The 21,572-nt window shown below is 41.0% G+C and overlaps 1 long non-coding RNA gene across 1 annotated transcript in view; it reads left to right on the top strand.

Moving 5' to 3' along the window:
* The window catches only part of LOC144332718 (uncharacterized), an 86,578-nt gene extending 71,233 nt beyond the window's left edge, over positions 1 to 15,345 (top strand). The window contains exon 3 of the long non-coding RNA XR_013400738.1: positions 14,230 to 15,345. This is a non-coding gene — a long non-coding RNA (uncharacterized LOC144332718). The remainder of the gene's footprint in view (positions 1 to 14,229) is intronic.
* Positions 15,346 to 21,572: the final 6,227 nt, after the last annotated feature.

The following is a 21,572-nucleotide window of genomic DNA, read 5'->3' as shown; positions in this document are numbered from 1 at the left end:
CTGTAAATGTAAACAGATTTCCTGGCTGGATATGAGCTGAGCCTTATTTCGGTTATGTTACAGATTTGGTAACACACACTCACTGCGCAGATTCACAGGGAGGTGGACTTAGGGGGATATTGTGAAATGCTGGCCCAAGGCATAAAGGGGCTGTTGATCCCCTGGACCTACAGAAAAACTGGACCTAGGATGTAAAATCTCAAGACGTCTCAGAGAACTGTAAGGTGATTAAGGTGATATCCATAAGCCCCTTTAGGGGTTCTAGGAAATGTATGGGTAGACCAACCTACACAAGACTAAACTTGTTGCTCATTAAATGCATGGAATCTAAGAGCATCTCTCTGTAACAGTGACCCCATTTGTAGTAGGCCTTTCTTTTTAGTTCAGCTAAAAGCCAGGTTCTTCTCACACGGCCGTGAAAGATTAGGCTTGCAGACACCTTGAAAGGTGAGAAAAATAAAATGGATTGGGTGAAAAGAAAAAATAAAAAAGGAAAACAGGGACTCTCAGCAAAGCGAGAGTTCTGCTAGCCGGTTGCCTGCCTCACAGACGGAATCCCCAGTTTCACCCCAGAACAGGAGAGGCCAGGCTCCTCCCTCCTGCAAAGGACGCGAACTTCCCGAGCCCGCACCCCAGCGCGCAGCCTCCCAGTGTCCAGGCCGGACCGAGGTTCTTTCGGGGAGCCCTTTCTACTTGGCTGTCTCACGTTCATCCTCACCAGCTAGCGAAATACAAAATACACACAGTCCAGAGCAAACTGTGAGACGACTATCGTGAATAAACCCCTGTGCAGACATCTCTTGTATTAGAAATGTTTATTTGTTATGAACCCAATTCAAGCTGCCTTAAGCCAGAAAACAAACACACACCCACACAACAAGAATGTGTTAAATGTCGTGACTGGAAAGAAGTACATTGGCTTTAGGAATGGCTTCGTGGAGGTACTCGAGGGCCCTCATCAGGAGTTTGTTCCCCAAAGTCTTTATCCCACAATTTATGAGCATCTCCCAAATGACATTCTTGGTAGCAGAGATACAGCAGTGCACACAGAAGCTCTGTCTTCCTCAAGCCAAGATTCTAACCGATGGTGAGAGAGGCCAGGCGTCCGTTCTAGGTTCACATGCTCAGCCCTACTGTTTTCTGTGACAGATACCTTCTTAGTTAGGTTCTGTCCGTGTGGTGGTACCCTACCTTTTCAAGCTCATATCCTTCCGGCAATACATGTGATTAACAAGAGACCTTCTTATTTCCACAGTTCTATTAATGTTCTGGGACATGCCTGGCCTAGAGCTTTGAACAGATTACAGTGCAAAACAGTGACATTCACTAATTCCTTAGACCTGACACTGGGACTGCTCTCTAAGCAGAGGAGGGCACCAGCCCCACATAAACGCATGGGGGGAGAGTGGGCACGACAGACATTCCCAGAGGGAATTTGGGTGCCAGTAGCGGAAGGAACAACCTTTCCAGGGCAGGCAGAAGCAACAGTTAACTGCAGCATTGAAATTACTTTCTTAGGATATATTCTTCGCAGTGAAACACGAATTCATAGTGTAAATATATTTTAAGACTTCTGATAAAATTGCGAACTGTCTTCTATGATGTGTCCGTTTGTTTTTACACTCACCCCATGCATGTGCCTGTGTGGTTTAAGTGGTGTAAGATGTTAAAAGGACTTAGAGTGTATTAAGTTGATTTCTGATCACTGAAGACTCTCTTTTTCTCGATAGGTGATAGACTAATATTAGTGCATTAGTTTACGTTTCAATTACAGATAAAATGAGATCCTGGTATTACATACACACACACACACACACACACACACACACACACACACACACACACACACCAGAGAGAGAGAGAGATCAGCTTTGAAGAAGACTGAATTCTCTCCCTGCACAAATGAAGCCTCAATTGTTCCATCCTATGCTGCAATAGCATTAATAGCTCTAAGGTAACATGGCCATACTCTTCTGTTCTTCTTGGTAAGATGATCAATACCAAATATTTGTCTTTTTTGAAAAAAAAAAGAAAAGCCTTCTCAGGATTAATAATAAAGCCAAATAGAAGGGAATTAAAATTAGAAAGAAATAGCAAAATTCAAGATGATTGCTTCGATGTCAAAATGACCACCAGAAGAAATGACACAATGCATCTGTTATCCAAGTGGTAAACTCCTTCTGAATTTCCAAACCACATTTCCACCCAGCCTGCACTGCCTGTGCTTTGACATATCTCTGACTGTGATGACCATGATCTCTTGGAAGGGATTTTGCAGCCACCTCTCTCATTAAGGTGTTTTCTTGAGTATGGAGAAAAAGGGAAAAGAAGCCGGTCCTCCGGTTCAGGATACTGACACAGAAGTTGATAGATCAGGAATTCCCCTGCTCCAGGAGGGGGATCTCCGAGGGCAAACTCCAAAGTGTGATGAATGTGATGTTCAGCCCTTGCAGAACCTTGCTTGTTAGTGTTGCCTCTGCAGTCTCATTTACTGTCTGTCTTTTCCCTTGCCCTGACCTTGAAACTTCTGCCCAGCCACTGAATTTGCATCCATGTATCACCTGGTCTCCATGGCAACTCTAGAAAATCAGAGCAGAGACAAGGGATTCAGTGTCCACTTGTTAACAGTGCTTTCTACCTAAATCAGGGCATTTCAGCCTTTTATATATTGACATTATAAGTCAGATGCTTCCTTGTCATAGGGTCTTTCTTGTGCACTGTAGGATTTTTAGCAGCATCCTGGCCTCTGCCGGCTAGAGGTCAGTACCATTCTCTAATTGGGATAACCTCAGTAGTCCCCATACATTACCAAATGTCTTCTGTGGGAAGAAATCATTCCCAGCTGAGAAAAACTTAACTAGGTCATTGGAACGTAGAACCAAATTGGATGGGGTGTCGTATAATGTATAATTTCTTTACATTTTAAAAATGACCTTATTCTGAAATTGGTTCTGGTTGCCACAGAGAAATGAGCAAATATCTTCTTAGCAGGCACATCATGAAGACCTAGAAGGAATTCCAAACCGCGACCTCAAATGTGTTATTAACTTAGATAACACTTACACAATTTATAAAGTATTTTGATATTTTTCGTTTACGTGCCTCTCATAAATTACTTTAAAAAAAAACTTTGAAATGTACAAAGTGACTCATGTCTATGATCCCAGCAACCTTAGGAGGCCGAGGTGGAAGGACTGCTTGAACCCAGGAGTTTGAGACCAGCCTGGGCAACATACTGAGACTTCATCTCTAAAAAAAAAATAAAACAAAATTAGCCAGGTGTGGTGGCATGAGCCCATGACTCCCAGCTACTTGGGAGGCTGAAGTGAGAGGATCACCTGAGCCTGGGAGGTGAAGGCTGCAGCCTGGGTCACACCACTGCACTGCAGCCTGGATGACAGAGCAACACTCTATTTCAAAATAAATAATTTTTTTTAAAAAGTCCAAAATAAAAGACACTTGCTTCTCTACAAATTCTTCTAGCATGCTCATGCCTATGCTTCTGAGCTTTTTGTACAATTTAAAATTATATCTAGAAGGCCGAAAAGCTTAGGACAGGTCTTGCCTATTCCTTGAGTAAGGCAAGGAAGTGGCATGTTCTTCTGCTATTTCTTCTGCCTCAGATGCTCTTTTTGCGGCTATCTGTGGGCTCACTCTCTCCTCTGTCCCAGTAAACATCCCTTCTGCAGAGATGCAGAGATGGCTCCCCTGATACCTTAGTGGGTCACTGCCTACCTCTGTGCCATCTCTTTTTCTTTGCACTGCTTTTCTTTCCTTCTTAGTATCCAAAGTGACTACCTAAAATGGTGTGTGTATTCAAGTATTCATTTTATTATCTATCTTTATTGTCTTTCCTGCATAGGAGAGTTCATTTGTCTTTTTTGTTCACTTCTGTTTCTTCAGGAACTAGAACCTAGGCCTAGGCCACAGTGCTTCAGAGAAACACTGCAGGACACTTACTTGGTGGCATGTGTGCCATTATCTCATTCTGTGCCCATGGCAGACATTGCTAATCACTCACCACACTTCTCTACTAGACTCATAAACAATATCAGAGTTCTTACTGATGCTGCCACAATTTTGGAGCTAGCTGCTGCTCAATTTAAACATGATATCACCCTCCTTACTCCAAGACTAACTGCCTATCACTTAAGAAATAAATTGGCTTTATGCAAATAGGATTATGAAACAAATTCCCATTCATCTCTCTTCTCCAGATGACCAGGTAAGAAACGCCAATAGATTCAGGGAAACATAGGCTGCCTGTTTGTGTTTGAATTCTAGCTCCAGTTCTTCCTAAATGTGCAACCTTCAGGAAATTACTTTACCTTTCTGCGATTCAGTTTCCTCATTTGAAAAATGAGGATAATAATAATGTCGATTCCAAGGGGATAGGTGGTGATTCACTGAGATAGTGAAGAATAAGTCTGTAGTAAGGCACACTAAGAATGTGTAATTATATGTACATGAGTGTGAGTTTTGTGTGTTATTATGGTTATCTTTTTTTAAATTAAAGCTGAAACCTATGGATGAGTGTTTCTTTTAAATTAACATCACTGTATTACCCATACAAGGTTGTTCTCTGCATTTAGGTGTAAGCACTAGCCATTTCATAGTATAAGTTGTAGAAAAGTGAACTTCACTTTTGTAGCATAACCCACAGCAAGAATTACATTTTATGTTAATGATGTAGTATGTGATCATACACATTCAAAACTCAAAGAGAAGTTTCATAAATTTGTATACACCTTACTACCTATAATGTGCTCTGACATTTCTTACTCTATTCTCTATGCTGTTCTGTTTCAGCCTATTCTGTTTTTTAATACCTGGTTCCAATCCATTAAACTGATTTTGTGCCACTGACACAGAGTGAGCAGTAGTTTGAAAGCCAGGGCCCTCAGGAAGGCAGACCCTGCTCTGGGGAAACATCGCCTGTTTTGCATATGCATTGCTGAAAACAGGCAATGCTGGCTTAGGAGTAGGAGACTGGCCTTTCAAAGTTGTCCAAATGTGCTCCTATTTAAGAACAATGCTAATTGCATTGGCCAGTTTCAGAACTGAAATAAGCCAATGAACAAAATAAAATGCAGTGCATGAAATTTGCAATAAGCTCACTCTGAAAAAAATTCTGAAATAATCTGGGTTGTAATCATAAAATTGCAAAGGCCATAAGACAATGTCTTGGCCCAGCAGAGGACTCAACAATGGTTCTACTGAATTGAAGGATGAGACAGCCATCCCTAAACAAATAGGCAAGAAAAGAGCGCCTCTGCTGGCTGGGGGTGGAAATTACCAAATTACCAAAAGGAGATTGGGTTCGTGTTTAGTACACGGAGCAAGGAGGACTCACTGGAACCCAGTGATTTATTGATCCTGATGTCTCCTGGTGCTTCTGTGCTCAGTAGTAAAGATGGACAGATCAGAGCAAGGATCCTGGGAGGGAGCTAGGGAGGTGTTGTTCAAAGGATACAAAATTTCAGCTAGGCAGGAGGAATAAGTGAATGATGTCCGTTGCACATGACAATGAGAGTTAATCATATATTGTATTCTTGAAAAATGCTAAGAGAGTAAAGTGTTTTTACCACAAAAATGAGCACTATGAGAGCTAATGAATATGCGAATTAGCTGGATTGAGCCATTCCACAATGTATATGTACTTCAGAGCATCATAGTGTACACAGAAAATACAAACCATTTTATCTGTCAATGAAAAAATGAAAATCATTATATTAATTTTTAGTGAAAATCAAAGCAACAATCAAAAGTAGGACTATTGAAGATTCAGATTCTTTAGAAATGAAGGCTTGAGTTAGTCTACCAATAAGGAATCTTGACTAATTGATTTTCTTGGCTGAGAGCAAGAGAAGTGTGGAAATATGGAATGGATCCTAAGAAAATAATGCACATGTATATATAAGCAGAAATGAGCGTTCTATGCTTTTGCATATTTTCTCTTTCCTTGTTATGTGTGTGTGTGTTTTATAAATAATAATTTTTATTGTCTTTTTCTCCTTCCCTTTATTACTTTACATACAAATTATAAGCTATTGTTACACAATCTAGCTTTCAGGTAACAGAATAGTCAGTGGGACCCTGACTACATTTGAGGAGTAACTAATACAACTGTTATTATGATGCAATGACTTGAAGCCTGTTTTTCCTCATGTGAGGGAAGGGGCGGGGCTGCATATCACGTATAAAGCGTGCATGTAAAAGAGGGTCATGTCCTAAGAAGGGTAAAAAGCGATCTGAAGGATACGGCAGTCACAGACGTGGGGAGCAGGCACTACCTCTGGGACTGAAGGGGCATGCCAAAGAGAGAAGAGACTTGGGAAAGGGCCGTCTCCAAGTTTGACATCAGACTCTTTGGAAGGGATGTGGCTCTGAACCCAGGTGGAGAGGTTTGGTGAGGTACAACAGGCTGGGCCTGGCCAGCAAGAAACCATCCACTGGGGCACCAGCAAAACTTATTGGACGGATGTACTATTGAAGCCCCACGCATTCTGGCAAAGAAGCTGCCCATTGGAAGAGAGTTTCCTGGTGACTACTTCCTTATGGGAATAAGAAGGAGAGTATTGGGATCAGGAGAAGAAGCACAATTCTTTTGTAAGTTGTTCCGGTTAACAAATGTGCAATGTTTACAAAGTTCAGCCCCCGTGTTACAGAGGGAATCAAGACGGATGGGTTTGGAACGGAAAGTCAAGAACTCGATAACTGGTCCAGCCTCACCAGCTTCCCACACACCCATCTACACATATTTCGACTTCTTTAAAACCATGACAAAATGACTCTATGCTTCCCTCTACTGATCAATCAGAACATAATTGGAGGGAAGATGACTTGCTATTATCTGCCTCCTGAGATCATGAAATAAAAGAAGTACAAGCCCACTTCTAATCTACTCCTCCCTCCAATACAACTGAGCCTCAGTATTTAAAAAATCCAGTTTACAGAAACAAGGGGATGTAAGAATGTGTTGGAGAGGCCATGATAACATCATCGACTTCTGTGGAGGGCCTTCAAGACCACCCTCCCTCTGGAGTTTTCCTAGAAAGTTTCATAGGGCTAGCATACAGTTGTGTTCATGACTAAGATTTATAACAGGGATGTGATAGGAATACACACTGGATTCCAGGGGTCAAAGACACTGGCAGGGCCTGCAGAATCTCCAGGTCAGCTTCCGGTGCTCTCTCCCTCTTATGAGGCTCTCAGAATCCATTCTTCCCCCAATTATGAAAATATAGCAACAGGTAGGCCGTGTTTCTGCCCAGGGAAGCCCATTAAAAAACTCGGCACCCAAGGTTTTCTGGGAGCTGGTCACGTAAAGATCTTTTGCCAGGCACATACCAAAATGCCAGACTCCCGAAAGAAAAGCAGGTGTTCAGAATAAATCATATTTTTTGAACAGTCCAGGCATAGTGAGCTAGTCTTACCATGGAATGGCAGGCACATTCCCAAAATCCATTCCTAGACATCAACCAAGGGCCGACTTGCAAGAACACTTTTCTGTGGAGAGTAGTCTCCATCCCGCTATGCTGACTCATTTCTGCACGCAGCCCAATGTAGAATCTGAAAAATCTATTGGAAAATCGTTTTTATATGAAAACAAATAAATGGCATAGATAAAGAGGAAAAGTACAAGAAACTGAAAAAACTTAGAAAAGATTTATGGAACACACCTACCAAAGAAAACAACTGCATCTGGCTTTGTTTGGACCTTAATTTAAATGAACTCTAGGCAGACATTTTTAAGGTAGCAGAGAAGTGTGAAGATAGATTGGTATTGAGCAATATGAAATGAATATTGCTGACTATGATTGCATTATGTACGATCATGTATCTTAGTTACTTAAAAAGGTTCTCTATTAGCAATACATACCACCATATTTACAGATAAAATTACTTGAGGTCTGGGAACTTAAAAAATAATAATCTTGCTTTGTTGGTGATAATAATGACAAGTATTAGTGGTGATAAAACAAATGAAACAAAATATTGATAATTGTGGAAAATCTTTTTTTTTTTTTTTTTTTTTTGAGATGGAGTCTTGTTCTATCTTCCAGTCTGGAGCGCAGTGGCCTGACCTCAACTCACTACAACTTCCGCCTCCCCGGTTCAGGTGGTTCTCCTGCCTCAGCCTTCTGAGTAGCTGGGAATACAGGCATGTGCCGCCATGCCTGGCTAATCTTTGTAATTTTAATAGGGACGGGGTTTCGCCATGTTGGCCAGGCTGGTCTGAAACTTCTGACCTCAGGTGATCTGCCTGCCTGGGCCTCCCAAAGTGCTGGGATTACAGGCATGAGCCACTGTACCCAGCCTAATTGTGGAAAATCTTCAAGAAGTACAGGGAGATTAGTTATTTCATTCTTTCTATCTTCATGCATGTTTGAAAAGTTCCATATTTAAAAAGACTAATATAAGTAAAGATATATTTTGTTTCTTTATATGTGTAGCCCAGATAACCCACAATTAACCAAAAATGTGAAAGCAAGAATAACAAGGTGACAAGAAAAAGTTAGCTTTTCATTAAGAAGTTACCTGTAGATTACAAGGTAGAGTAAATGTAGTCTGTCTCCTGGCATTCGTAGGCATATTTTTGGCAGGAGCGAGAAATCTGATCTTTACAAATGATGTCGTTTTACCACCCCTTCTCTTTGTACTAGCTTCCTGGTAAAGGTTAATTGGTTTACCTTTTCAAGAATTTCCTTCCATACACACGCCTCTGTATCTTCTTTTTTAAAAAAAGAACAATATACAGAAAAGTGAAAATTAGTTATGACTTGAAGATAATAATTCAGATTTTTGTGGGTCTGTGTGTTTTCATCTGAACTCACTTAACTTAGGCTTTTGATTCGAGTGTTGTTTAGAATAGGATCAAGAACATACGGGCAATTAGGTCAGGTGTGGTGGCTCACACTTGTAATCCCAGCACTTTGGGGGGCTGAGGTGGGCAGATCACTTAAGATCAGGAATTCAAGACCAGCCTGGCCAATAGGGCGAAACCCTGTCTCCACTAAAAACGCAAAATTAACTGAGCGTGGCGGCACATGCCTGCAATCTCAGCTACTCAGGAGACTGACGCAGGAGAATTGCTTAAACCTGGGAGGCAGAAGTTGTAGTGAGCCAAGATCGTGCCACTGCACTCCAGCCTGGGTGACAGAGTGAAATGCTGTCTCAAAAACCAACCAAACAAACAAACCAAACCAAACAAAACAAAACAAAAGAAAACGAAAACAAAAAGAACACATGGGCAATTGATCTGGGACAGCTCTCCCTCACTTACCTGCCTAATTAGTTTTCACTTGCTGCTTTACCAACTAATTAAAGGGCAACTCCCATTCAATAATATTTGGTTCCTTCTCATGTCCAGCGCAGACATCAGCACTGGGTCTTAAAGGTTATCAGGCAGTCAGATGCTCAAAGACATCCCAGCTTATGGAAAGAGGAATCTTCAAATAAACAGCAATAGCAATGTACTATTGGGGTCTTCTCATAAAGCTGACTGGAGAGAATGGAATAGGAGATAAAGAGAAGGATGGCTAAGTTCTATGAGAAGGAAAGAAGCAAAGAGTATCAAGAATGTAGAGAAGGGAAAGGTTGAGTGCAATTTTTCTTTGAAACAAATTTGGTTATCTTACCCCAGAATAGAATTCTACTGAAAGAAAAATAATATTGATTACAGCATCAAAGGTAAAGAGAAAAAGCAGGCTTTGGGAAATACAGAAACTGAACAGGAGCTAAGAGGACGTATTTGTTGCCACAGCAACAAATGGATAAAGCAGCTCCAACTGGTTTCAGCCTTTCCAACTCAAGATTTATGTTGCTGAGGAGAGTATGTGCATGTCCTAGATTGCTCCCTTACCCCTCTGCCAAGAGAGCATTGGGCACGTTGATTGACAGCCCCAGGAAGTTAGTACATCAGACAGGGTTGGGGTGGAGGGGAGGATGGATGCTGAGCAGGTAAACGCAACACATGTCAACACAGATGATTACGCAGGGATGAAGATGGAAAGTGGCAGCCCGGGCAGCCAGAGAGAGCTGTATACACCATGACAGAGACATGAGGGACTGATGGCCTATAAATGGAACACGCTCCATGGAACAGGCTGGGAAGTGTGCTCAATTTTGGATTGCTTTGTGATTACCTCATCCTCAAACATTGCTCTGAGAGATCTGGCCTGGATCACAGATACATATCTGAAGCCGTTATTGAGGGTGTGTATTTTTTCTTGGCTTCAGAAAGGTCATGGACAGAGAGCCACAGAGTCGACTCAGCCCCATTGGAACGACATAGACTGTGAGGAAAAAGTTCATCTTCAGAGGAAAGCTGGGGGTTCTTATCAGAAGGAGAAATTGGACCCAGATAGGAAGAAACAAACAGGACATCATAATTCTCCCACTGGTTCTCGAGATACTCTCTTCCTAGGACACAGGAAGAGAAAACACTCCCCTCCTTAATTAAGAGATGAGGAAATTGAGGTGAGTACGGACGGACGTTCCTGCATACCCACAGCTACCACAAGGTGGAGCTCAGACTAAACCTTCAATCTCAGGACTTCTGGGCTGGTGTGGCCTCTACTGATCTCTCTGTGGAAGAGTATTTGTGTAGTCAGTCCTCTGAGACGTTTCAGAGACAACCCCAAACTCTACCTAACGCCGCTTTACCCCCAAGCCTCCCAAAAAGAAATAGAAATTGCACATTCCTCTGGGTCCTAAAATGAGACCCCCAACTTTCTGACAGAAACAGGAGCTGCCTAAGTAACAAGGAGGAAAAAACCAACTGATCTGAGGAAGCACCTGTTCCATTAAGAACATCACTTCTGTTGGTTCATTCAGGCAAGAGAGAAGGTCAGTCTCTGGAAATCCAGCCGCACTTTGGGTGCTCCACCTGCTTTGTCATGCGCCTAAATCTAGGCAGGGCTCCACATTGTTATTCTGGTCATGAATCCAAACACAGAAAAAAACGGAAAACTCCAACCACCCAATCCTGCCTCTAACACGTGTGAGCCATTGGCCCTTGGGCTCATTAAATACGTTCTTTCGGCCTCGGTGACCTCATTTGCCCATGGGGATGACAATAGAAACTGTCTCAGCTGCTATTGAGAAATCCATGCAATAATGCACATGAAACCCTGAACACAGTGGCTGACATTGGCAAATGCTCCATAATGTTGGTTATTACTATTACGGTTGTGTATAATAGTAATGATCAGAAACCATCCCAAGATATCACACTAAGACCCTGCTTAATTATGGCAAGTCTACAGATGAAGTATTTGCGACATCATGAATGTGTTTATAAAGAATATGGAATCATAAGACAAAAAATGTTTATACTTAATACTGACCAAAAGGAGTAGAATTCAAATCTATATGCCAACATGAATAGGATACAATTAAAATGTACAGGGGGAAATTAAGGAAATGGACTAATGTTCACTGTCAATAGATTTAGTTGAGTCCTTTTCCTACCTTCTGCTTTTACTGTGTCTTTAAGTGTTTCTATGATAAAATTTACTTTCATGACAATAAAAGGTTTTAGTATTTTACAAAAGATGTACGTTCTCTTAAATTTCAATTGCAAATTCGTTATGCATTGGGAAAAATGCAACCCACTTTGGGAAGGCTTCCCTCCCTCATCTATAAAGAAAGAGGAGGAAACTCAGTGGCTGAAATGGCTCTTTGCAAGCTCTTTCTCCTAGCATTCCAAGCCAAGTGATAAGGCAGCTACTTAGGATTCAGGAGTAACAGCATGAGCTATTTCCCCAGAGAACCAGCGACAAAATTTCTGTATCAATTTCCAGTCCATGAATCTAAGATTCCATAACTACGCCTATGAAAGGGTTTTTTGGGGGAAAGTACATCAAAATAATATTTGAAGTAAGCATTTACAGCGGAAAAGGGGGAAAATGTTATCCAGGGATTGGAAAAGCATAGGGTGGGGAAAGCTAACCCCACTCTAATTCCTACTAGCATGTTCTCCCCCTGGTGTGGCTGCATCTTTGTGCCAATGAATATAATAAATAGAAAAATAAACAATAGATGCAAGGCTATAATGTCAGGGAAACAGACAGAAGGAGACCTCTCTCATCATAGATTTTCTTAAATGAGCCAGTTCCCACCAGTCCCGAAACTATAAAGTTCTCTGCCGTTTTAACTTGCAAGTAAGTATAGCTTGAAAACCCACATAACACATATGTCTCTTCCAGGGAATTACTAAGGAGTGCACATCATGAATACTTAAAAACCAGTGCCAATTGGACCTGTGTTCCACTGGACTTTAAAGAAACCCCAAATCTGAGCAAATACAAATTAATGTGCTCCCAAGAGTAGTCTTGCTCACAAGCCAGTCTCAGTTAAATAAAGGCTGTTTTTCTTGAGCTGAATGAAGGGTAGCGGCAGCTAGGACTGAACGAAGGAAGCAGCTGCCTTTTCTAGGAGTTCACTGGGTTTGGCTCATGATCTAAAGATTTAACCTGCATCACTGACGAGATCCTCACAAAAGCCTAATGTGTGTAGGTGAGTGCATGCTTCTGTGTGCGGGGAGCATTATCATCCCTGTTTCACAGACAAAATACTGAATTTAGAGAGGTAAATTCAGTAACTGGATATAACAATAGAAACCAGACTATAACTGAAGCTGACCCTCTCCAAACTCTATGCTACTCAACCCTGTAGGGATAGGATCATGCATTCTCCAAATTCCATTTATTCCACCAAGATTCCATTTTACATGTGCTGACAAAAATATAAGCAATATTTTTTACATTCATTTGCTTTGAGATTCTCCTACGAAACAGCATCCCTGGGGATAGACTGTATTCTTTCAGAGCAAAGGCAGTGAGTGAACTGGTGGTTATCTGGCCCAACGCTGTTTGCAAACACACTGCATTTGCCTTGCAGAATGTTTAAAAATTTAAAATTAATATCCAACATGTAAAAATAAAATATTTTACAAAAAATAGCAATATCTGGCTTTCTGTGAAACGTTAGAAGATTTGTGAATACTGGAAATACATTCCCATTTGGCAAAGATAACCCAGCCCCTTTAGAGGCTTTTTTCCTACCTGCACCCCCGACATGAGCCTAGGGTGAAGTTTCCTAAGACCAGGGCCCAGGTGGGAAGCTGCTCACCCTCGGAGTCCCCTGACTGCAGGAAAAACTGTCATCCAATTCCTCCATCCAAGGACATCTGAGAACCGTCACTAAAGCCCATTGTTTCCCATAGGAATATTCAACATTTACTCAACAGGAACTGTGTGCCAATACGATTTCATAGAATCTTCACAAAACCCCCATGAGATGGTCAATATTATGATCTACTTAAATGAGAAACAGTAGTGATTTTTCCTCCATGATACTGGAAAGGATCCACTTAAATGATGCATTATTTTTTGCTCCAGAGTTTTTTCTCAACTTTGATTCTACAAGAACTGAGCATTCCAGTGTCTCTAATTTTGCACAAACTCAACTACACTTTGTTATCGTTGTTATCTTTTTGAGCAGGTATCAGCACCCGTGGCTTTAGGAAGAGGGAAAATGAGGAAATCTAATCTACTTGAGTCTAAACAATAAGCATCCACGAATAGGGACACTGCATTTGACAAGACGGAAAAGGCAAAGAAATTTACCCTGGTTATAAAAATGCCATTATTTGATTTTACTTTAAAATGGCTCTTCAGATCGTTCAATGTAAAACAAAAAGTCTTTCTCTTTAATGGCTCCTGTCAGAGACAATATAGTGTGAGGTACAAATGATGAACTCATTCCAGGATATCAACCAAGCGAATACCCATCAGGTAGGGAGGCAGGGTCCTGGTGATACACTATGTGGAAGAATGGGGAAAATTGATGGAGGACATGGTTGGAATCAGTGGATTTAAATTTTATCTCAATTCCCCCACATCTTATAGTCCTAGGCATGTATATTCTTTATTTTATCTAAAAGATACCAACTTTATATCAACTAACCAATTAATTTACAGGTGAAAGGTTCTATTTAACATCCTAAAGACGAGTCCCATACAATGAGTGCCTCCTCTTTCCCAGCCCCTGTTCTAAGTACTTACGACACATTATGTTATGTGAGTCTCAAATACCCAATGGACTGGGGACTCCTAGTATGGCATGCAAAGTAAAATCACACAGGTTTTCATTTTGATACCTGCTATTTGCTTTCTATATGGTCTCTCATTTGATTCTTTTTTGTTTTGTTTTGTTTTCAAGACGGAGTCTTACTCTGTTGCCCAGGATGGAGTGTAGTGGCGCGATCTCCACTCACTGCAACCTCTGCATACCAGGTTCAAGCGATTCTCCTGTCTCAGCCTCCTGAGTAGCTGGGATTACAGGTGCCCACCACCACACCTGGCTAATTTTTGTATTTTTAGTAGAGATGGGGTTTTACCATATTGGCCAGGCTGGTTTTGAACTCCTGACCTCAGATGGTCCACCCGCCTCACCTCCCAAAGTGCTGGGATTATACGAGTGAGCCACTAAGCCTGGCCATTTGATTCTTATAACACCTTTGAAAGTAGGCATGGCAAATATTATAATCACAATGTTACATAATATTATGCTGGTTTTAGAAAGAAGGAAACTGAGGCTCCGCAGGGTACTTAGAAGTTTTGCCACTGAAGTTCAGGTGCATTTGCTTCTATTCAATGTCTTTGTTACCATCTGAACAAACATACAGTTGGCTGCGATGTTGAAAATGTGCCGTCATGCACCTACACTGCCACAGACCACATGGCGCACCTTGACCTGAGCTCAGAATTGCAGGTATATTAAATGTTAGTCTTCACCATTTAAAGGCAACTGTATTTCCTATGGAAGAGACTACTCGTTTTCTCCCTATGCATTTCCACCATAAGAATAGAATTTGTGTTTTTTGACTTCATAGGTAGCTGTCCAGAATAATGTGTACATTACCCAGCACACCTTGGGTCAAGGGAATGTCAGGTGACTAACTAAATTCTAGATGAAAGTAGAAGTGTCATATGACAACTTCCAAAGCATAGCAAGGACATGCTCCTCCTATGGACGGCAACCTAGGTTTTTTATTTGTCTTCTCCTATATGCTTTAATGTAGACATGGTGTCTGCAGCTGATGCTGCCATCTTGCTAACGAGATGAAGAGGAATGGAGATCAAGAGCAGAGCAACAATCTGGAAGAAGCCCGGGTTCCTGATGACCTTTAGGTCCAAACCACTATTCCAGCCTCAGACCCCTTTCTTAAGATGTTTTCATGAGAGAGAAACAAACCTCTCTCTCATCTAAGCAGCTATATTTTAGCCTGTAATTCAAATGAACACTATTCTTAACTGATAAAATTTTCAGACAAAACGTTGAGACCCACCAACTAAATATCGCATGTTTTAAATGTGAGGATGAACAAAACATGTCTGTGCCATTAACATGACACCACACACCTTAATGAGGTTCTCTGTCTTAATATACTTTAAAAAACCATATTTAGCCAACAGCCCACCCTTTTAATATAATGTTACTGTTCATTTTTGGGTTTTAGGAGGGCAACAGTTAACCCTACCTCATTCCTCTCTGAGTTTGGAACCAACTGAAACAAAAGTAGAGGCATATTTATATTAAAATATGACAAACAGAGCAATTTTATTACTCCTATTTCTGGTTTAGTAGACATGGTTGGGCCTTTAGTAAAATTATCCTTTACATTGTACTCGATAAGTACAGATTTTCTTTGGACCCACTGGTATAGAGGACCAGGGCCACCTCTCACTTGGCCAAACACAGAGAATCCAGGAACCTTACAAGTAAGTCACACATGACTACAATGTTGACATATTAACCTTGCTAGTTAGAAAAAAGAGAATAAATACTGCAAGCATCCTGCCAGCTCCACAGTTTTTCAGCCTCCCTCTAGGTTGAACAAGTAAAGTGGGAAAGGGGTTCAGTTTTATTCCAACAATCCCAGAAAGTGAGAGGCTTCTGTGTCATGGTCTCCAGCTGGAACAAGTGGAAAGAAAAGAGATCTCCCGCTGCTCAAGATAAAGAAGGAATATTGCAGCTAAGGATGGGCGACAGAGGGAAGTGATGGTTTCTAACCTGACACAAGGTGGAGAGAAGTAATAAACTAGATGATAAGGGAAGTGATTAAAGTAAAACAAATCTATGACATGACGTTTCCTTAAACACACCCACAAGGAATATGGGACTTGATTGCAAGCTTCTTGTTCTTTCATGTTATTATTGAACTCATTATCATTATTGCTGTAATTGTAGTGGTGACCCACTTTATTCATTCATTATAAGACATTCCTGAAACCAAAGCAGCAATAGGCACTATTCTAAGTCAATATTTACCTGTCATTGTTCTACAGTACCTGTCCCTCTTTTGATGTGGTGTCAATGTCTGTTTAGGTTATACGGTGCCTACATCCCCTGTCATCAGCACCCTCTTATGCTCAGTTCTTCTCATCTACATGCACAAGTATTTCTCTGGGAAAAGGACTGTAGATAAGACAAAAGGAATGTCTACCAGAGAAACAAATGAGCTTAGCTAATGAAGGAAATGAAAATTGGAGCCATAATGTGCTACTGTATCATAAATGAGCATAAATTATTTTGTCAGTGCTATTTACAATTTTACATGGCGCAGAGCTTTGCAATTACGTCTATTCAATTATGCCATTCAAGGGATCTTTCAATAAGGATTCTTCATTGTGGCCAAACAACACATTTGGAAGCTTCTCTTGTACATGGGATTCAAATCTAGACATGAAAAGAGTCCATTGCTGTAGATTTAGAAGAAAACTCTTGGCTAAATGTCAAAATACTAGCAAATTCTTGAAGGAGAAATTTTCAATCGTTTAGGAATAAAGCATTATGAATACGACCTCTCTCTATGATTGTGGAAATTCTGAGTTGAATTCCAAATATCATGGTGGTTAGGTCGGTGTATTACCAACAATGACAACAACAAACAATACAAACAGAACAAAATTTGGAAACAAAACATGATCAGAAGACTTTACAAAGGTTAAAAAAAGCCCCACTGAGAGGTATTTTTCATAGAATATGTAAATTTTTTCATGCATGTTAAAAAATGAGGACTCTTAAAATATGACTGTAATACTATAATCATTCACAAATGGAATTAAAAATATAAATATCATCAAATATCTAGTCAATGTTCAAATTTCCTTGCATGTCTGAGCCTTTTTTAAACCTCTAATATATCATTTGTACATGTTTCATTTTTTTCTTTCCATAGATAAATATGGCAGCCTTCCAACCCACTTTCTTTTCACCAAACTTAACAAATCCCATAATTACATTCATCCACGTTGTACTATTCACAGCTGCACATCCCATCATGAAAGAGCTTGGTTTTTTATAGGAGTCAAGCTAAATAACCCAATTGTTAAGACAAAACCAGGCTTAGCTTGGCTTAAAAATTGAATTGTGTTACCAACCTAGTGGAAAGTTCCATTATTGGATGGGAAGAAACACTATCACCTTTTCAAAGAATGAAAGTGAATATTAAGCTTCTAGTTACAGTAGTAGAGGTGAGAAGAACCACAGCCACTGAGGCAAGAAAGTGAATGTTAGCATCTACTTATCCTATACAACTTCCAAGGCAATGTTGGGCTTCCTTTACATCTGACTCCTACCCCAGATGTGGATACATTAAGCCTTTGGTCTTAAATACAACTGGTGCATACTGACTCATGATTTCAGATGGTTTCAGGAAAGACTGTCAAGCAAAAGTTGTACTTGGGGGAATTCCTGGCAGAATAACAGATGTAGAAATGCCTAACTGCTTTTGTGATATAAATTGATCTTCCTATGGCATCAGTGAATCTTCATGCATTCCTTACATTGATCAGGTAAAACTTACTAGAAATAAAAATAACACACACAAAATCACCTTCAAATGCTGTGTATATTCATTGATTATTTTTGAATTTAAATGCTTCAAACCTGACCTATAAACTTTTTGAAATGTGTTCAGGCAGCAAATACACATACCATCTACCTATGCCCATTTTGTTTCTGAAATTAGCTAAGCTTATTCTTGCCTTAGGACTTTCCCTCACTCGGTCCTGTGCCTGCAGCTCCTGCTCTTGGCCTGTCTGCTTTGCACCTTCCCTCCTTAGAGGACAGCACCCCCTGGTCTTCATCTGGGGAGCCCTCCCTGACTCGTCTCAGGTAGCTCTGTCACTCCCATTCCAGTCTCCCTCCATTAAATCACCCATTTATTATCTTCATAGCATTTTATCATAACCAAAAATCGTGTTTGTTTGTTTTCTTGCACACTGTCTGAATCCTTCATTGTATGTGACCATGATGAGGGCAGGGAAGTGAATCACATTCACCATGGGATCCCCAGGTCTTAGAACAAAGCCTGGCACATGGTAGGTGCTTGTGAATGAATAAATGAAAGGGTGGATAGATGGGTGGATGGATGGATGGATGGATAAATAGGTAGGTAGGTGGATGGGTGGGTGGATGGGTGGGTGGAAGGATGGATGGATAGGTGGGTAGGTGGATGGATGGGTAGATGGGTAGACATGTGGATGGATGAGTGGATAGGTGAATGGAATAATGATTGAATGAGTGGGTGGATGGATGGATGATGGATGGATGGATGGATGGATGGATGGATGGATGGATTGTGTAAGTATAGATGGATGGATTGGATAGATGGATGGATGAATTAGTGAGTGAATGAAGGAAGCACCTACAGAGAAAGTTCAGATTTTACTCATAGTGAATTTTATTTAGTACAACCAACATCATGAAGAATTTATGATAAATTTGTTTAAAAAGGGTTAGATTTTTACCAATGAATGGCCCAGAATAGTGGGTGATGACTCTAGATCTTTGATTTTCAAATGAGATTACTCTAAAACTAACAATGACTTTAATTGGAAAGTAAGCCAGGGAAAGTTTAAAATATGCTTGGTGTATATCAAGAGAACCCAAGGATTGAGTTATATAAAAACGATACGGAATGAAGCCTCCTCCTCACCTCCCCTGTTATGTCCTCACTTTGCTTGTAGCAGCCAGGATGCTAAGACTCTGGAAAATCATAGTTGAACCACTGCAGCAATCTGGTTACATTTGCTTGCAGCAGAGATAAGTGATTTGAGTATTCTAGGATTCTTGAGACTTGGGCTCATTCGCCAGGTCTCCTCCAAATCTGTTGTGCTGCTTTGGACAATTATTCTCAGCCTTTAAAACTCCCCTGCCATCAAGGTCACTGCAGGACAACCTCCTATAGACTATCTGTTATTGTGTGCTGTTTCCAGTGAAGATGGGTAAAACCTAACTGATATTATTGGAAATATGATACTGACCACAAAATGAGCCACTTTCCTTTGGTGATGACTCTGATTCAATTCAGATGATTACATTTGCATCATCTTAAGCTTGGACATATCACTGATTCCTCCATCAAAGTCTATTCTTTGACAAGCTATTTTAGAAGTAAAAAGCCTTTATGGGCCTCTTTCAAACACTTTGGTTCAGGGAAATTGGCACTGACTGAGCAAAAAACACCAAAGGTCATTGTTACATCATTCCAGAGGACAGAAGGTCTCATGTAAACTTCTCTTGCCCCTCCCAGGAGGATATCAATGCATTCTCTCCTCACCTTGCTCTTTCTCCTTCTTTTTCTTTTTTTTTTTCTTTTCTTTTTTTTGATGGAGTCTCGCTCTGTCACCAGGCTGGAATGCAGTGGCACAATCTTGGCTCACTGCAACTTCCACTTCCCAGGTTCAAGTGATTCTCCTGTCTCAGCCTCCCGAGTAGCTGGGACTGCAGGTGTGTACCACCACACCCAGCTAATGTTTTGTATTTTTAGTAAAGACAGGGTTTCTCCATGGTGGCCAGGATGGTCTCCATTTCTTGACCTCGTGATCCGCCCACCTCAGCCTCCCAAAGTGCTGGGATAACAGGCGTGAGCCACCACGCCTGGCCTTCTCTTTCTAACTCACAGAACGGTGTGTGGGAATGGAACCTCACAAGCCGTTGCTCCTTGCTCTGTGACTGCAGGCACTTGGGAGTTGAACACAGGGTTGGGAAGAGGAATGGCTGGTGTTACATGTCCCGCCTGGTCTCGGAGCCTGGAAACCAATGGAGTACAGGCTGGCTAGCCGCATGCCTATTGTGCTAAGGTGCTACGTCTTTCTCTCCACCTCTCTTACCTCTCTGCATTTGACTTCACAAGACCTGGCTTGCCTTGTTCTCCAACATCGGCTGCTTTCGTCTGCCTGGAAGGGAGTCTGACTCAAACAGAGTGTGGGAGCTGGCCTCGGATTTCTAGGGTGGGGCTAACCACAGGACAACAAGCTGGGGAAACTCAAGAAAATCAAGCCGATTCGTGATGTACTAAGGGCTCTTGTGTTCTCATTGGACTATTATAACTCAGATTATTAGTTAGCGTAGCAAAGTCTTTACCAAAAAGAGAGACAGAAGCTATCTACAATCTTACCTTCCATGATGGATCAGGCACCACAGGACATGTAGGTCTTCTCTGTTGGCTCAGTATTATACTGAGAGCAGAAACATATCCCAGAAACAGTCAGTACTACGTCTACCACAACACCCTAAGATATTGGTCAAAATACAGCTGACAGCAACATTCACAATAACAAAATTTACTAGAAAAACTAAAACAAACAAACAAAAAACCTACAGGTAACCTAATTTCAGTCATATAACTTTGGTAATGGAGAACATTTTGGTATTTTAAACACCTCTGCGACATTCTTACAACTATAACAAATATATAAGGATATTCTTTGAGTTGATTCATCATTTTGGTAGAAATGAAAGGTTTACTTAGTCACCACTGTATGTGCCTTTATCTGTTTCTAGCTTCAACTACTGAAATTACTTCAAGGGATTACTTTTTGGTTTTTGATGCAAATACTTGTTATTTTGGCTTGCTGCTCTCCCAAGTTTCCCTAGGTTTGCAGGTGGTGACCATGGCAGCCTGTAAGGATGGTGATCACTGACCCCTGTCTCAGGGTGTCCACTCCCTGTGGAATCCCTTTTTCTTTAGCATGAGCTGAATTGAAGAACTCTCTTCCAATGAACAGAACAGGCCAAATCTCAGAGGTATCTGCTCTGAGATTATGTTATAAAGAAAAAAAAAAAAAGACCAAAAAACCTGTGGCTTTCATTGGGGGTGTCATTTCTTATTTTTTCTGGAGGAGAGCAGCTGTCACAAGGTAGCTCTCTTGAGGGGTTGAGATGGCAAATGCCTCAAGTCTGCAACTATCACATGAGCCAGTTTTAGGTGATTTTGAGAGGACTACAGCCCTGGCTGACATCTTAACAGCAACCTCAGAAGTTTCCCTGACCCAGAACCACCCAACACCATTTATTAAGAGGAAATAGGAAAGGAAGAGGATGGAAGAGAAAAAAAGAAAATGATTGAAAAGAACATAAGAAAGTGAAAAGACCAAGATGAAGAGGAGGAGAAGGAAGAGAAGAAAATTATAGCAATAACAATATTTAACAAAGATTTAGCAGCTATTTTTAGGGCTACGAATTTAAAACTGTGAGCATTAAACATTACAAGG

This window comes from Macaca mulatta, chromosome 11, assembly GCF_049350105.2.
Source record: "Macaca mulatta isolate MMU2019108-1 chromosome 11, T2T-MMU8v2.0, whole genome shotgun sequence".
NCBI lineage: Eukaryota > Metazoa > Chordata > Mammalia > Primates > Cercopithecidae > Macaca > Macaca mulatta.
This window is presented reverse-complemented; position numbering and strand designations above follow the sequence as displayed.